This window comes from Panthera tigris, chromosome A1 (assembly GCF_018350195.1).
Source record: "Panthera tigris isolate Pti1 chromosome A1, P.tigris_Pti1_mat1.1, whole genome shotgun sequence".
Taxonomy (NCBI): Eukaryota; Metazoa; Chordata; class Mammalia; order Carnivora; family Felidae; genus Panthera; species Panthera tigris.
The window spans coordinates 74,688,969-74,708,293 of NC_056660.1; positions in this window are offsets into that span (position 1 = coordinate 74,688,969).

The following is a 19,325-nucleotide window of genomic DNA, read 5'->3' on the forward strand; positions in this document are numbered from 1 at the left end:
AGAATAGCCGGATTTCATCTTAGTGATCTATTTGGGAAAAAAAAAAAATTGTGTTTGATCCAGAAAGTGAATAAAAAAATCAATAAGCGCAATGTTTGCAAGAAAGAAGTATACAATATTTTAGGTAACCACTCTCCAGAAACTAAGCAAGAGATCATAATTTTAAAAAAGCATACTAAAGTCAACATTCCAGAATATTTACTGGAATAGATGGATTTCATTTCATTGGGGCAATTGATGAAATACATTTTCACTTGGCTAAGTTTCTGATAGATATTGAGTAGTAGTGAAATTTTAGTCACTTAGAAGTTCTCAAACCATCATTTTTACTGAGTTATCATGTTAGTGCAGGGAATAATTCTTCAGTTCAGAGTTGAGTATGAGAAAGAAATGGAATTATATCTGGAAAATTGAAAACTCCATGGAATCATCTGCTGTGAAGGAAAAGCTACTTCTCCTGTAGTTGATTATGAACTAAGGAACTAAATCTATTTTGATGAATGTCTACATGCTAATAAGTATTAACATTTATTATAGACATATTTATGCCTGCCTTCCTATAATATATATATATATATTAGAAAAAAAATACAGCCATAAAAAATTAAAAATAACATTTCAGAAAAAAGTTAAATTCCAAAAACTGGGAAGATAGTACAATTTCCATATACTCCACAGTCTGATTCTTCTATTAACATAAAATGTTAATGTATATTATTTGTTGCAATTAACAAATCAAAAATGATACGCTATTATTAAGTAAAGATTATTCTTTATTCAGATTTGATTAGTTTTTACCTGATGTCCTTTTTTTTTTTTTATGTTCCAGGAGCTTATACAGGATACCATAGTCCATTTAATTGTAGTGTTTTCTTGGTTAGTATAGTTTCTTAGCCTTTGTTCCTTTTTTTTTTTTCTTTTGCTATGAAAGTTTTAAGGGCTACTGAACTGGTATTTTTTAGAATGCCCCTCAATTGAGATGTGTCTGATGATGTTTATTTAATGGTTAGATTGAGATTATGTGGTCTTGGTAGCCCAAAGGGTAGAGTCACATTCTCTACACAACCTATCAATTATTTTTACTATCAAATGACTTGACACTCTAGTTGTTAAAATTAACTTTTTGGCTGAAGTAGTGTTGGTTAGGGCTTGACCCTGTAAAGTTACTCCCTCCCTCCTTTTCCATACTGTACTCTTTGAAAAGAAGTCACTCTGCATAGTCCACACTTAAACATCGAGGAATGAGGTGTGCAACCCTTGATCTTGGGGTCATTGAGTTCAGGCCCCACAATGGGTGTAGAGATTGATTCAAAAAAATAAAATAAAACTTAAACAATGTGGAGTCACGTGCACTTCTTTGAGGATGGAACGTCTACATAAAATCTGTGGAGACCTTCTACACAGGAGATTTGTTTCTTCTCCCTCATTGATTCATCTATCTAATCATTCATTCATAGGAGGTGGTACTCATGGATGTTTGTTTATACTTTGGGTTTTAATCCAGTGTTACTTTATTTTGTTGCTCAGATCATTACAACGTTGGCCTCAGGGTGTACTTTGATGAGGCTCCTGTGTCCTGTTGATATACCTCATCAATATGTATGGCCTTTGGCTTATTTGTTGTGCTTCTCTACTTTCTGGTACTTTCTGGTACTCCAAGATACTCCAAGCTCCTCTTACATATTTGCCGTCCCTGTCTTAGAATCAGCTGTTTCTCTAAGGATCCTGGGTCCTGTTATTGGAGAATGATATTAGAATCCAAAAACTTTGGAGCTAGGTGGGCTCGTTGCTATGGTGGTATAATTGTTTCTAGAGCTCCCGACTTACAGAACAAGGGAAAATCTGTATATATATTAACTGCATGTTATGTAATATCTACATGTAATCACCTGTCACTACATTAAACTAAACAGTTCATGCTGATGTGTCCAATTCTAATCTGTTACCACATGGAATCTTGTAGCCTCCTCTGCTTGCCTATCTGTAAATACCTGCTTCAACAGTGAGAAACCTGGTTCTGGCCATCTGTCATTCATTTATTTAATTGTTCAACTCTACATGTAGAGTTTAGATTTTTGATTAATCTAAAAATATACTGAAAACAAGTCTTGGTAAATTCTGTCCAAGAATATTCCTGAGGCAGCCAGGTTCAATGATGAGATACAAAGAATTTAGAAGTCATCCCTTTGTTTTTGCACAAGAAAAGCTGGAAGATGTGAAAATCAGTGACTTCTTGGACTCATGGAAGAACTGAAGTCACAAGGCAAACGGTCACTTGAAATGTTGTGACAGGAGAGACACAGATATGCTCACCTGAAGCAAAAGCTGCCGAAGTCTTAAACCAGAATATTACATGGTAATTTTGAAGAATTACCAAAGGTCAAATGTGGACTGACATGAGAATGAGAACTTCCTGGGGGCTGAAGTGATGGCAGGAGCACATTTTCTTCATCTTTACCTTCTAGAACGTTCTCTTGGTGAGGATATAAAAAAGATCTCAGCTCTGGGAAGGAGAGAGGAAGATGAATCCTGATGAAATACACTGAAGGCCTTTTCCATAATACAGATCTTCTCTCCAGAGGAAAGGTCCTTACAGAGCCTTAGCCCGACTGTGGGAAGGAAATCCATCCAGAGAAAGGATAAGAAAAAAATTGTATGAAGAATAGTTACAGGAACCAGGATTATAAATTGTATATGTTCTGTAGAGCTATTAGAAATCAAATCTGGGTCAATGGAATCAAATAGAAAACACAGAAAGTGGACCCCAGCCTATATAAGAATTTAACATATGATGAAGTTGATGTTTCAGTTTAGTAAGGAAACAGACAAAAGGTTTAATGCACAGAAGTAGCATAACTTACTACTTGCTGTTGTTTAGGAAAAATAAAATAAAATTGGAAGTATATCTTACCAAAAAGGGAGAGGGATTCAAAGAAACTAAATAAAGACTAGCAAAATAAAACCATAGTTCTCACGTAAGGAAATCATGCAGAAACTAATTAGACAAGGGGACAGTTTCTTAACCCAGGCTTATATCAAGATGCTGTGAAAAGAATGGCATGGTAGCCCATAAAAAATAAAGCTTTGCATAAGAAAACACCCTACAGACAAAATCAATAGACAGCCAATAGATTGGAAGAAATAAATTTAGTGTAGAATTCAGCCAGAGGTAAAATTTCATGAGGAACAAAGGTTTTTTTAAAAAAAAATTTTTTAACGTTTATTTATTTTTGAGACAGAGAGAGACAGAGCATGAATGGGGGAGGGGCAGAGAGAGAGGGAGACACAGAATCTGAAACAGGCTCCAGGCTCTGAGCTGTCAGCACAGAGCCCGACGCGGGGCTCGAACTCACGGACCGCGAGATCATGACCTGAGCAGAAGTCGGAAGCCCAACCGACTGAGCCACCCAGGCGCCCCAAGGAACAAAGGTTTTAAGGAGAAAGTAACCCACTTGATAATAAAATTGAAAGAGATTATGAAAAGTAACTCACAGAACAGAAAATCAAAATGTTTCACCAACCACATAAAAAGATGCTTTAACTCAATTGGTCTCATATAAATGAGTAATAGATTGACAATGTGATACCATTATACCCATAACATGTTTGTAGTGAACTTGAAGAAAATAAAGTCGATAAATACAGGAGTACACTTGCGAAAGACTTTGTATGCTATGTTAACTGGCTTTAACTGAATTCTACAGTCCGTATGGAACTAGTGAAGCATTTCAAAAATGAGTTAAAGCTGGAAAAGTTACAGGTTTTAAAGCAGTTAGAAAATTGGTGTTGAAAATCTTAAAGATCATTTGAGAGTTACTCTTAGGGCACCTGGGTGGCTCATTCAGTTGAGCACCAGACTCTTGACCTAGGCTCAGGTCATGATCTCAAGGCCCTTGGGATTGAGCCCCGAGTCAAGGTCTGGGCTGAAGGACTGACAGGGAGGAGCCTGCTTGGGATTTTCTCTCTGTCCCTCCCCCGCTCATGCACACAATGCTCTCTCTTTCTCTCTCTCTCTAAATAAATAAACTTTAAAAAAAAAGTTAATTTTGATGGCCTTCACCAAAATAAGGAAGAGAGGAGAGGAAACAGATTTGGATGCCTGAGGATAATTATTAATTCCTGTTTAATAGCGAGGTTATGATGGTCACTAAGAAAATGATATATTTCTAAGAGATGCATGGGTTGAAGATCCGTATACGTAAATGGTAGTTAAGAATGGAAGTAGCTACTCAAGGACTGCGGAACAAGAGGATGAAACGGGCTTTTTAGGCAACTTTGCATCACATCCAGAATGAAGTGTTGAGCACTGAAGAGCGAACCAATGTACCAAGCTCCGTGTATTGGGTATCGTATTCTGTAGTTGTGGTTTGGAATTCTTGGAAATTAAAACAGCAGCAATGCTGTTCTTTCTGTTCCAAACGCATTATGCCAGAGTCTGGTGAGCGAAAAGGCTGAAAAAAAATCATGCTATAGATTAGAATATAATTCACCATGCATGAGTGCCCATTCAAATTAGCATCTTTAATTGGTTCCACAAGTTGGATGTGCATATATCCTCATTTTTTTGTTGGTTGATTTGTTTATATCCAATTTGTGGTGTTGAGGTGAAACTTGTTGACTGTTCAGAGGAACAAAGCACTGTTTTAGGTGGAACAGATCTGAATGGAATTTTCTCTATAAGGGGAGGAGCAGAGTGAAATAAGATTAGGAAAACTGCTTGGCTGCGTAACTTTCCCTAAAGCTGTGCTTCCAGGCATTTTTCCATTGCCCACCAGTGTGCTTCTAGTCCCCCACGCATAAGATAGTTATGTGGAGAGTCGCTCTATCTGCCTGTATGCCAGTATAAATACCTAGGACTCTTTTTCACTTTTAAAATCCTCCTGAGTTAGGAAACAAATTATATGGCCACCGTACTCGAATAATACAGTTTGATTGCAGTTTACTTTACGTTGTGACTTCATACCTCCTATATATCTCATTTCAGGTAATTAACCTCTTTTTGTCCAAATTTTTTTAGCCAAATATTTTATATTAGTATGTAGATATTATTCATGTAGATAATATCCTACACGAACTACACTTTTCCCTCACTCATTGGTATATTTGTACAAGTAATAAGAAATAGAACCTCTTGGTATTGTGTTGGGAGAAATCATTAACCGTGGATGTCTAGAGAGTCAGAAAAGGATTTATAGAGAAAGTGAGGTTTGAGCTGGGTGTTGAGTAATGGTAGCTCACAGACTACGTTTCTGTTGACCTTTTAATCCTAGAGAACTGACAAAATCAGAAAAGTCTTAGCTAGACTCTGAGCACGGAGATGTGAGTAAAGCTTTACCTTCTTTATTTTTGTATTCCCAGGGCCAACGCAATTCCTAGCGCACAGTTAGTTTACAGTAAACACTGGTAGCTTGAATAAATCGATAAATAAATGGGTCGGGAAAGGCCATAGAAACGATGCTAAGCCTCCTTTAGGTCTCCAAATTCTACCTTCCTTTTTTAAAATTGCACCTATTAATCAGTACAGACTGGGATCTGAGATTAGGTAATCATTTCAAATGGATCCTGGAACCCTTTTACAATATCAAGTCGGATCCGTGTTTGTGTTTGCCGTATATATATTCAGGGAAATATTTTTGATCACCCTAGCATTTTCATGTATAATGCTGAATCCCCTGGAGTATTCAGAGAAACAACAAAGTACTAGGAATTTATAATCTAATGCAAGAGATAAGACACTCCATTTAGAGGCAGACAGACTCTTGAGAAGCAAGAAACATTTCTGTGTTGCATGAGTGGTGCAGTGAATATAATACTACATATTTTTCGGAAAAGAAAGATCACTGAGCAGGGACTCTAAGAAGGGAAAAAAATAGAGTCATCCCGAAAAGGATAGACTTGAAGGAAACACAGAGGCGGAATATTATTTTGTTATTTTAAGCAAAAGGAAAGGGCATTGTTCGTAAGTGACAGAGATGATCTGAAGATCAGATTAATCCTTTTGGATAACAGCTTCCTTTAGGATATTCAGGGTGCCTTCCATAGTCCACTGCTGAATATTAAAGAGAAGTAATAAACGAATGAGCATATAGTCTTCCGAGGTGATTGGTTTAAAGAACAAAATATATTCTCTGTTAGAAGTTCCAACGTTGTTATTTATTTATTTTTTACTTTTTTTTTTAATGTTCATTTATTATAGAGAGAGAGACACACAGAGCACGAGCAGGGGAGGGATAGAGAGAGGGGGAGACACAGAATCTGAAGCAGGCTCCAGGCTCCAAGCTGTCAGCACAGAGTCCTATGCGGGGGCTTGAACTCACAAACCACAAGATCATGGCCTGAGCCGAAGTGGGTGGCCCAACCAACTGAGCCACTCAGGCGCCCCCCAACGTTATTATTTAATAAATTATCATTGCTATTATAAGTGATCACGTTAGTTATTAAAAATAATGAGTAAACATGGTTCTTTATCATGGATTCAGAAGCAGATAGGAAAGTAAAGACTGTATGCACAGGAGGTATTAATTTTAACGTCTCTGTATAATAAGCTTTACTAAAATTATAACCCTCTTTATATGCTACCTCTCATGGCCTCATGTAAGCATACAATAAATGCTTATTTGGCGAATCAATGAATGAATTTTTGAAATAGAGTAATTCAGGCTTTCTAGCTCATTTTATGAACTAGCACACCAGAGGGCTCTCCAGACATGTTTTAATCAGCAGGGTTCTTTGATGTAATTTAGTTCTATTATAATTAGAGACATCATGTAAAAATATAAACTAAGAAAAAGGTAATCCTTCCAACAAAAATAATTATCTCAGAAACAATTCATAGTAGTTCTTCTATTTCATTTCATATTTCAAATTTCACCTGAGTAAGTATATCTATATATTTAGCGGAGTTATTATCTGCTTAATGTAAACTCATCTACCACTTAAAAACACCTCAATCTCTCCCAAATCCACTTTGGTACCTATATTTTGAAGTCACAACTTTATAGAAATCTTGTTTTTCTGGGGGTGATTCTTTGAAATTACAAAAAAAAAAATTTTTTTTTTTTGGTCGAAGATTGCAACTGAATACCCAGGTATGTTTTTATAAACCTTCGTTGTTAACATTTTTTATTTTTGGAGGGGGGAGTCACATTCAGAAAAAAAGTGAGCAGCCTTTTGTTCTCTTGGGATATGCATTTAAATTCATTTTAAAATGAAAGTTTAGATTTGCATTTGAATAAAATTGTGATACTTCCTGTTTTGTGTAATTCTATATATAGGCATCATAAGGCAGATGTAAGAAGTGCTTTTTCCTTTTCAATAAAAAAAAAAAAAAAAGCTTGTTTGAAGAAATGTCTTGTCCAGGACCCCCCTGGCAGTTACTTGACCTTACCCTGATTCCATCACTCTATCTATTTAAGTAGGGGTGCTGAGTCTCAAAGAAGTGTTTCAGTGTTTTCATTCATGTAAGTGTTGACGCTTGTATTCAGATTTCTATTTTTAACTTTGTAAGCCATTTTGTAGTTCAGAGATAACATAGCTCTGAGCCCTGTTTTGCTTGTTTGCATTCAATGTTTCTCATACCAAAGGTCAGGAACTCTAGCCATGGGGTCATTGAGGATCTCCGAAGGGGTTCAAAGAAACTGTTGATAAAGAATGAGGCATAGGTAATTAGTACTGCCATTTCCTTGCAAAGAGCCATATGTCAAAATTACCCATACTTACCAGTTAGCCCCCATCTATGGATGTCACCATTTCTTGTAAGCTTTTCTCACCCACAAATGACTCATTCTTTCATTCTTCCCCAACTCTTCTAACAAGGATCATGAATCTGAGATATATAGATAGATAGATAGAGATATATAGATATAGATAGATAGATAGAGATATATAGATATATAGATATATAGATATAGATAGATAGATAGATAGATAGATAGACAGATATATAGATATATGGCACCTTCCACTGAAACTCATGTCTGGTATTGAAAAGCAAAACTTTCACTGTTATGAAAGAGTGAAACATGAAACAAGTTTACTAACAACTATTTACCCAACATATAGGTGTGTGTATATATATATATATATATATATATATATATATATATACCTATTTGTTCTGTATTTGGGGAGTATTGGAATTAGATCACATGAAGAAGCATTTAAAACAAACAATCTCATGAAATACAACTTTTGGAATCCCTCAACTTTACATAGATTGCATTACTTAGGTTTCAAAAGTGACAGAGGTCTTACTTACCAATTATGGTCCAATTACATTTTATTTACCTTAATACACTATAATTCTTAAGATGAACTGTATAAATCTTGATACAGAATTGTTTCTGATAATCAGTTTTCTAACACTTCTATTTCTTCATAAAATGACAATAAATCTTTAAACAAATTATCATTTTCATTACTTAGAAAAAATCCACTTTCATTTAAAAGAATGTGAATTAAGACAACAGGCAGGAATGGTTTAAAATTCAAATCAAATTAAATTAACATCAAGGAAAACCTGAGGACTAAGAGACTCAATACAGACATGGAAGGCAGTTTTGTCTTTTTTTTAACAGTCATGGAACAGAAAGAATAAAAATCATTTTTCCAACATTTAACTAGTAAAGGAAGCTGAATAATCTCCAAATACGGCCAATGTAGCCCAAAAGCAAGATCATAAAATCAAGGTGAGATAAATACGACAGAAATTTATAGCAATTCACTGACATGCCAAATAGACATTTGAACAACAGCCTTGAACCATTTAACAATGTGATGTGTATTTGCAGTTTATATTCAGATCAAGGGAAACATATTAAACCCTTAGAATTATAAGAAGAGGAATAACACTGGTAATTAGATCCACGCTGGCCAGTATAGGATCACGAGAAATTGTTAACACTTCCCTTTCAATATAATGGTGCATTTTAATACCTAATTACCTCTATTTGGCTATGCTAACATACAGTGTATAATAATGTGTAAGTTATTGTCCATGAAAAAACAATCAGCTTTCAGTTAACTCTCCAAATCCACCTACATTTTATAGACGTTCAGTAATGGATTGACTCTCTAGATGAAATATTTAACAAACTCTGTATCCATTAGATTAAAACCTTTTTTAAAGCGTGTGTCTCAAACTTATAACAGTTGATATTTTCTTGGTCGATGATATTGGCAAATCACAGTGAAATTTAAATCTTATGGAAAAAAGAAGAAAAATACTAAAATAAGTTTTATGATGAAAATAGTTGGCTATATAGCTGGAATAAAGGGAAACATAAATAATGGGAGATCTTTGGAAACGGCAGATGCATGCCGTCAAAATGAATACCACAAAAGTAGATAATATTATGCGGAACAAGAAAGCTCAAGGGTGAAAAGACAATTGGTCTTTATATTTGGAAAGGACAATCTTGCCTCTTTCAAGAGATTGTGTAAAGGAGTTTCACTTGAAAATTAGCTTTTAAAATACTTAGAGTGTTTGTGTCGGATTTCTATTGCTTTGATGAGAACATGTGAAATATCTCTAGAGAACTACAGGGGACCAGGGTTTTGAGAAGTCAATGACCAATTCTCTCACTGGCTGATAGTAAAACAATCCTAGACAGATTCATCAGGTTATGACCCGGAGTTAATTATCCGTTTTCACATACTATAAAGATGCCTTCTGCACTTGGCTTTCCTACGTCCCACACACGCCACAGTTCAGATCAGATAAATCCATGGGTTCTCTCTATGCAAATAGGCATCTCCTCCCAAAGATACACACACACACACACACACACACACACACACACACACACACACATATATATTTTAATTTTGGTTTTAATGTCAGTTTTTCTCCTTGATGATACCTCATGATACCTGGAAATCAAGTTTCTGAAATGGTTTTGAAAATTCTGTCAGAACGCACTAAAGCACAATTACTTGCAATCCCCTAGAAATTTACATTGTTACATTCAATATGAATGCCAGGCCAGCATTGTGGATACGTGGATATCTAAGCTGCAGTCATATATGTAAACAATAACATATTTAGTGATTTAAGCTTTATACCCTCTCTCCTCTGTATTTGTCTAAGACAGCATATCTTGTTAGCTGGTAATTTTATAGAAATCACTACTTTATACTAAATTCATATCCATAAATAGTGGAGTACCTCATTTGTTCAGCTACTCAGTAATAATGTTAAGCTTTGTATTATTATTTTGTCATATTTTTATCCATGAGCATAAGAAATTGATATTCTCAATTTCTGACCTGCCATCATCAGTTCTAGGGCCTTTTTTTAAATTTTGCTAAATATTTTTCATCTGTCATTCTCAGTCATATTCTTGACCTCTCTGTGGCATACATTTTAGTGTATTTAATAAATTTCATTCCAACACAACACGTATATTTTCGTGTAGTTCTATGATTTATTTGTTAATAAATTTATATTCTGTGTATTTGTGTTTGAAATGTATTTAAAATATTTTGCTGTGTGTCTCATTACACTTCTTTCTGTTATGTCATTTTTATGCATTTGAGAGGTACTTGGGTTTATATAATTTGTTTCTTTCTTGCTATTAGAAATCATATCTTACAGTCTTTTCATGTTTTTTACTTTTATCAAAATTATGTAATTCTAAGAGCTTAAAATTTGAACTTGTTTACAAGACCTCTTAACAGACAACCAACGGCCTCCCTTTTCAGGACACTTACAATGACTTTGGCCAAGTCCTTGGTCTTAACCTCCAAATTTCTGCATTGCACACTTCACATTCCTCTTTATCATTCTTCAAGTTCAGGTTCAATTACTTGATAAACTGATGACTTAGCTTCCTTTCTTTCATCCCCATAGCACCCTTACATGTGAAAAATACATCTTACTCGATCATTATTCATACTCTTATGTCTGCTCTTCAGAGTTAATCTGCAGATTGGATCAGGAGTGCTTATCCCTTCTGCGATTTTTTTGTTTTCAATGGAAATCTTTTTTTTTCCCCTTTCTTATAGATCTCTTCGTGTTTATCAGTCATTCAGCCCAATTCTCCTCTCAAGATCATCCTTTGCATTAAATAGGAGAGCTCTTAACCTACTAGAAAAAATATCTCCACTGGTAGTGTGACATACTCTGATCTGAAAGGACTGTCCTTATCTGACACATAAGTCCCATCCTGACAGCCCATCTCCTCCCACTCTTGGGATTGTGCCACCTGTCCCCGACTTTGCTGTCTTCTTTGAAATGCTTCATCACTAGAATGAAGGACATCATACAGTAGACTTATGAAAAGGTGAGATTATGAGGTAAATATTTTCAATTTTTGGAGGTCTGGACATATCTTTATTCTGCCAACATACTTGACTGATTGCTCGGCTGGATATATAATTTGGGGGCTGGAAATTCTTTTCCTTCAGGACGTTTATACATGGCTTCCTTATCTTCTAGCTTTAAGAGGTGCTGTTGAAAATCCAAACGCATCTTGATTCTTGAGACTTTTATGTAAATTGTCTTTTTTTTTTTCCTTTGGAAATACTCTCTGTGGACATGCCATTCGAGCAACAGCCTGGATAATAAGAAGGGATGAGCTAGTTCTCGAGAGGATGTGAGAGGTGGCTGCATTGGTTTCCTAGGGCCACCGTAACTCATCAACTCAAACTTCGTAACCCAAAACAACCAACTTTATTGTCTTACATATCAGGAAAAGACAAGTCTAAAATGAATCTTACAGGGGTGAAATCAAGGCGTTAACAGGGCTGGTGCCACCTGGAGGCTCCAGGTGAGAATCCATTCCTGGTCTCTTGAAGTTTCTGGTGGCTTCCAGCATCCCCTAATTTGTAGCCATGTCGTTCTAATGCTGCTTTCATTGGCCCATGGCCGTCTCCTCTTCTATGTCAGTCTCTCTCAACCACTTGCTGAAAGGGACCTTGTGATTGCCTTCAATTACACTGGAACCACATGATTGAGCCAGGGTGGTTTTGCTATTTTATTTTATTTTATTTTATTTTATTTTATTTTATTTTATTATTTTATTTTATTTTAGAGAGCATGAGACAGGGAGAGGGGCAGAGGGAGAGAGAAAGAGAATCTTAAGCAGGCTCCACACTCAGTGTGGAGCCCAATGTGGGTCTTGATTTCACAACTGTGAGATCATGACCTGAGCTGAAATCAAGAGTCAGACACTTAACTCACTGAGCCACCCAGGTGCTCCTGATCTTGCTACTTTAAAACCATTAATCAGATCTTCAAGGTCCTGTTTACCATGTAAACTATCAAATTCATAGTTTCTGGGGAAACAGATGGCGACCTATTTGGGGGACAGCCATTTAGCTGACTGCGGTGGCCAACCAGAAAACAGAGGTAAGTAAAGCAAAGACCTTTTCTGATGCACTGAATTCAGCTATAATTTAATGTACCCTGGAAGGACAGAACAAGAGACTAGAGCTACAAGTTGGGGTTGAAATTCATTTAGGAATTCATGACAAGTGAATGGATGCTTTCTTGAAAGTTAACAATGAAAAAATTATCTTTTTGGAAAACGCAGGAGATGGCTAGTTTATATCCCAAGCATTGCCCTTAACATTTAATAGTATTAGAAAGGAAGGATTCAAGGTTTTTAGGGAACAGACAATACTCATGATTATGATAACAATGCAAGCTCCCAATTTCTTATTCCTTTCTCTGCGAGGAGCTCTGTGGGAAGCATTTTTCATGATTCCTTCATTCAGTTTTGGCAATGTATCATTATTATCTTCTCCACCTGCCAAGTGATACGTTACACAACTGGCCCAAGCTTATGCTTAGGTCCCAAGTCAGGGTTGGGATTCAGACTCCATTTCTCCTGAACCCGGTTCTTTTTCTTGCAGCTCCTTCCATGTCTCAGAACTAAGATGTGGATGAAAGTGTTGGTTCTACCGGATTTGATTCAAGAGTACAACGCGATTAATACAGAATAACCGGCTTTTTCAAGAAGAGTAAAACATAATTAGAATATACTACTTATAAATTTCACAATAACCTAGTTCTCCCTAAGCGTGTTTCTTTGACAAAGGTCAAGTATGACCGCTCGGGGTGATTTAATCTTCAAATATCGGGAATTTTTGTATGACCTCGGTCATTGTTTCCTAATTAGTGAAACTCCGTATTTAAATTCCAGAGACCAGAAGAGCTTCTGTACTTTACAATTCTGAAAGGCTCTGCCAAAATTCGTTTTGGCTGTGAAATGCAGTTTTGCTTTATTTCCCAAGGTGCAGGTAAGGAAAACACAAAAGCAATCCTCTTTACTCTATGATTATATGTTTCCCAATAGAAAAGACATTAGGTTTTAATTATTGTTCTTCACCTATTCAAAGCAAGTTAATTAATTTGTGGAATTTAAAATGTTATAAATTCTGGAACAATACAAAGGCATATAGCTTTGGTTAAGCTGAAAACATTGGTGGGGCGTCTGTTTCCTAAGTTTAATTTTCTGCTCTATGATAAACTGATCCTCATTTAGGGGGGTAGGAGAGCCTTTGCAGAGCCGTTCAAATAAGTTCATCTGCTTTTGGTTTGGGGCTACTATACTCTTTGCATTTCTAATTTTCCTTTGTATGTAGTTCTGTATCCAAATGGCTGGATCAGATCACGAATGCTGACAGAGATTCCTTCATGAACATACACCAGTGTGGTTGTAGGTCTCTCTTTTTTCCACGCATCTGAATGACGGAATGTATTTCCCCCTCCGCCCCCCTGTGGTGCTGTTACCCAGACTCAGACTCCTGTCTTTATTTTTTCCTATCTTTGCCCCACCCATTCTTCTGGAGACTCCACCCCCTCGTCCATGGCTTCAACTGTCCCTTATATTCTGACATATGGTCTTAAGTAACACCTTAAGTAACACCTCCTTTTTCACCTGTCCGAGGGAGTTGAAAATTCGTGTCCCCACAAAAAGCAGCATGAGGATGAATACAGCAGCTTTATTCACAGACACCGAAACGTAGAAGCAACCAGAATGTCCTTTCATACGTGAACGGATGAACTGAGGCTTACCCGCGTGATATCGTTCTTTTATTTAGCGCTAAGAAAAAATGACCTATCAAACCATGACAAGGCACAGAAGACCCTGAAATGCATATCACTAAATGAAAGGAGTCAATGTGAAGAGGCCTTATGTTGTATGATTCCAATTATATGACATTCTAGAAAACGTAAGAAAGAAAAACTGGACATAGTAAAAATCAGTGGTTTCCAGGGGTTAGACAGGAGGGAGGGATGGGTAGGTGGGGCACAGAGGATTCTTTGCACGGTGAACTTATGGCAGTGCAATGTTGTCATGATGCTCTCATATCATTATACATTTGTCAAAACCCATAGAAAGCACACCAGGAATTGTGAACCCCAATGTAATCTATGGATTTGGGGTGATAATGGTGAGTTACTGTGAGTTCATCAACTGTAACAAATGTGCCATTCTGCCGGGAGATGTATAGTGAGGGAGGATGTGCAGGCTTGAGGTCAGGGTGTATACGGACAATCCCTGCCGTCTGTTCAATTTTGCTGGAAATAGAGAAATGCTCTAAAAAAGTAACATCTGCAAAAAAGTAGCATCAGTGAACTATCCTAAAAGTCTACAAGTCACCAGACATATAAGCAAACTCTAACTTCCTAAATCTGTTGCTAAAGGGCTTAACATGCTTGGACTGATGGTAAATGTTTGTATGCACAATTTCAAGCACACAGCACTCCACTTGTTCAAAACGCTTATGTGAAGGATTTTTCTACTTCTTGACCCTGTCCAAGTGTGAATTATTTTGGAGAAGTAGCGACAGTTTCTCTCTTCCAATCCTTGACATTGCTAGACTACATTCTCACACGTTCCCTACTAAGCATTGGATTGGATGAGTCAAGGCAAACGATTTGGATATGCTAATGAAGCTGTATTTTACCATTCTTTTAAAACATCCACGTCATATCTGAATTTGATGAGAGAAAAAGGAACAAAGGTAGGCTAAATCTGCCGGCACTTCTGACCTTATTATTGGTCCTTTAATTTGGGTTAAAAGGCCATTGCTTTGGGAATGCGTGTGCACGTGGGTGCTTAATAAAAAGTATACCTAACTGGTCTCAAGGAAGGAGCATTTTGGTTGAGAGGGAAGATGGGGAGAGTTGGGGACTTGACAGTTTTGGGGAGAACAGCAGGTCTGGGTGTATGAAACCTTTCGGGCAAGCAGAGTCTGTGATGAAGGAGACAGCATTTCAGTGAGAGGCAGAGAACTGGGAAGCTGGAAAGCACTCGGGGATTGTAGCGAAAAGTAACTGTCCACTTTCTAATTTTTGATAGAGAAAGAAGAGAGAGACACATCGTGTCCCATGACTCCATCCTCTCCCAGGAAAACATGAGCTTTCTCGCTTCTGAGTGCATGTCTCAGGACCAAGGCAGAACCCATATTCAGTTAGCCTATAGCTGTCATTGGATTGCATGGCTATTATCTGGTTTTCAGCATTTTTGAAAAGCACCATAGATCTATGGTTTTGCCAGGAAACCTTTGGCTTCTTACTTCTATTTGTATCTGCTGCCCACACAATTTGATTTTAGGCCACAGAGACTAATCACGCCCAGCAATCAAGGCAACCACTAAGCAGGGTGATGGAACGAACATAGGTCTCAAACAGATATGGGTCAAACTCACAAAGATAAATAGGGAATACTGCCCCATTAAGTCCAAGGAGTGTTGAACAACCAAAATCTATGAACGAAAGGCACTTGGCTGTATGTCAAACAAAATAAAATACAGAGATCAGAAAGCTGCCAGATTTTTCTCTGCACCTCTGACTTGAGCTTTAGAATGCTTTTTCATACCAGACTGGCTTCCTCTACCTGGGGCAGGGTCGGCTGGGGGGGGGAGGGGGGGGCGAGTGGGGTCCTTGACAATAACAGTTCCCAAAACTCACAATGGGAAGCTTCGGCTGCATAGAAAAATGAATGTTCTTTCTTAGATCTACCTTAAAAAGTCCAAAAGAAGGACCTTTACAGCCTAGTTTCTGTCTGGCACACGCCACTGGATAAATCAACTGAGCCCAGAAGACTGAGGTCAAGTCCGGACAACCGGCCCCTTCACCTGGCCCAAGAGTGGGGTCTGGTCTGTGCTGGTGACTCTCAGAAGAAGTTCACCACGTGGATTCTGAGCGTTCACAGCCCCAGAGATCAAGGAAGAAAGCACATTATGGTGCTTCCGTGGCCGTATTTGGGGATATTCAGAATTACATCCCTCTTTCTCTTCTCTGTCTCTCTCTCTTTTGTTAGTTTTAAATGGAAGAAACATACCCTGTGGGGGGTTTAAAGGCAAAGGCGATACTTTAAAATGCATTACACAATATTATATTAGAGACAGAGAGAGATAGATGATAGATAGACAGAGATCGATTATTCGTTATCTTAATTTTATTACATACGACATAGGGCCTTATAACCTCTGTTTCCTCAGAGAGTGTTTTCGAGCTCTGTACTCAGAAGTAGTATATTAGTTTGGTTACTGCATAATGATAACAATCTTTAGAGCAATACTGAAGTCATTTGAGACTCTAAACATTATGCAATCCAGACAGGAGAAGGATTCTAAATTCTCATCATCTGGAGACACAGATGTTTGACTCCTTTGTTTGCTTTTTTGTGCACTTAAAGTATGAGCTGCTTAATCTTATTGACTAGATTTTTTTTTTTTTAACAGTTTCAGTTCAACGTCACTAAGAACCGTTTGCAAAATCGGTCTGGTTGAAACACTTAAGCAAACTAACTACTAGGAGTGCTGTTGAAGAAAATTACTCCGGGTGGTATAAGCCATTTGTTAGTCATTTATGCTTAATATTTGCGTGACTTACCTAAATTATACAGAAGTGTGCTATTAAGTCCTTCTGCAGTTGTTGGAGTTTTACTTTTGTTATTGTTTCTCCTTTTTCTGTTATTACCAGCCGCCCATTTTGTTGAAAATGCTCTTGCCACAAGAGACGTAAATTTTCTCTGTGGGGATAGTGTGTTTAATTAGCAATATCAACTATGGAAGGAATGTGGGATTTAAAGTCATTGACACCTGTGCTCAAACCCCACTGCTCCCATTCTCTGCTCCTACAATCAGGGGCAAGTTATTAAAGATCTGTAAATATCAGTTTTCTTGTTGGCCAAATTGGTCTATGAGAAACACATTTCTGGGATGTGAAGTATGCCAAAAGATACTCTGGAGCGTTTTAGGACAAGGAGGACCACAATCAGACCTGTGAGTTAGGAAAATCTCCTTGGCAGCAGGAAGAAGATAGGATTGGAGAGACATGTTGGTGGTAATTGCACGTGTAAGCGTTGGAACCAAGGCAACACATGTGGGTTAGAATAGGATTGTCAGAGATCAGATATGGGAGCGAGTGCCGATGGTGGTAATTCTCAGCCTTGGGTGGGCAACAGGCGGGATTCAGACGTGAGTACACTTTTCAGGTTCTCCAGATACCCTCCAGGCCCAGAGAACGTTGTGAACCAAGCATCTGTAGACGTGGTAGACTGACGTAGGTCGGACGAAATGGAGCAGTGGTTCTTAACTTAATCGCCTGGGCAACTTTGAAGAAATATGGATGCCCTAGTCTCACCCAGAAACAGTAAGTCAGAGTCTCTATTCGGGAGTTTGGCTAAAGTAGGATTTAAAAGATCCCTAAGAGATTGTAAGGAACAATCACATTGAGAATCCCTGAGAAAAATGAGTCTCTAGGCCAACCCTAAGAGTCTTAGAAACCCAAGTAAGTGGAAAAGCCATTTACTGAGAGAGGAAACATAGGAAAATGCACAGGTTTGGAGCGTGGGGCAGAGAGAATGGTTTGTTGGGTTGGGAATATTTTGAATTTGAGATACCTAAGGGTCCACCTAGTAATGATGCCAGAGGGGACATCAGGTCTAGTGCCCTGAATATCAAAGGAGTGTGATTAGTTTAGTATGTTTCGTTTTGTAAAATATGGCCAAACTGTCTCCCATATTACCAGCACCATTTTGCACTGAGTGAGAGTTCCTGTGGCTCCACATCCTTGCCTGCATCTGGTGTTGTTACTGGTTTGGGATTTGCCCATTGTGATAGGTATGAAGTGGTAACTGATACCATATTGAAATAAACTGATAGACATTTCGTTTAACAACTATTTACGGAAGGGCTATCATGGGCAACACAACGCTGACAAGTGTTAGATAAACACAAGATTCCATTTCTGCCAGTGAAAGCCTCGATCCCAGAGCACACACTATATGGCCAGAAAAGGTCCGTACGCAACATGTTCCTGTCGTTGTTAAAGAATTTTCTCTGAGCTGGAGAACGAATCTATGTGTTTCCTTGTTTGTGTTGTCTATTGAGAGCGTGGAGGTTTGGATGTGGGTGGGTTTTTAGACAACAGTTTTATACATTGTTTTTTTTTGTTTGTTTGTTTGTTTGTTTTTTGCTTTTCTTTAGATGCTTTCCCTCACATGAAGCAAACAATTGTACCATAACTAACGGGCAGCCTAACCACTGCAATGTCACAATACAAAGCCCAACACACTCCGGCTCAAATTTACTTTTGTAATTAAAATGAAATCAACAACACTGCACTCTAAGCTAATTCAATTGAAGGTGATATTAGCTTTTTGTTTTTGTTTTTCACGCATCTGGAAAAGACACCGTGTCTCCATTAGGATTTCTATATCTGAAGTTCACTAAGTAGGGACCTTTAAAAGTAAAAGTGGGGGGTGCCTGGGTGGCTCAGTCCGGTAGGCGTCCCTACGTCCTACAGATTCCTTTACTGCGTGTGGCCACCTTTTGCCTCTGGTTCCTGTGTGTCTTTGCTGGAGTTCAGCTCTCAGACTCCTGGAACCTCTTTGCCCTTGTGCATGGCAAGGCCAAGGCTGCTGAGGATTTTACATTGTCCCCTGGGACACCTCTTTGCCAGGGAGTGGCAGCAGTAGGAGTGAGGACTGCAACTCCCTCCAGCTCCCAAGCAGAGCCAGCAGGAGTCTTCTAGCTAGGGGGACTGAGCCAGATTTACCCACTGTGGTACTTTCCTTGATGAACCTTCTTGGCCCCCTTCCTTTTCCACTCCCATTTCCTCTCTCCCTTATTAGTTTTTCTTGGAACACTTCTGATTAAATCTTATACACGGAAATCATTTCCCTCGGAGTGTATTTCTGGGAAACACAACGTAAAATGGTTACTGATCAGTTGGATCTTATGGCTACATGTGAATTACACCTTGAGTTGATACAAATCAAGTAATAAAATTAACATTAATCCTCTTTATATTCAATTCATTAGCTCTAAATTATCATTCTGATCTTTCAATCTGATAACATTAT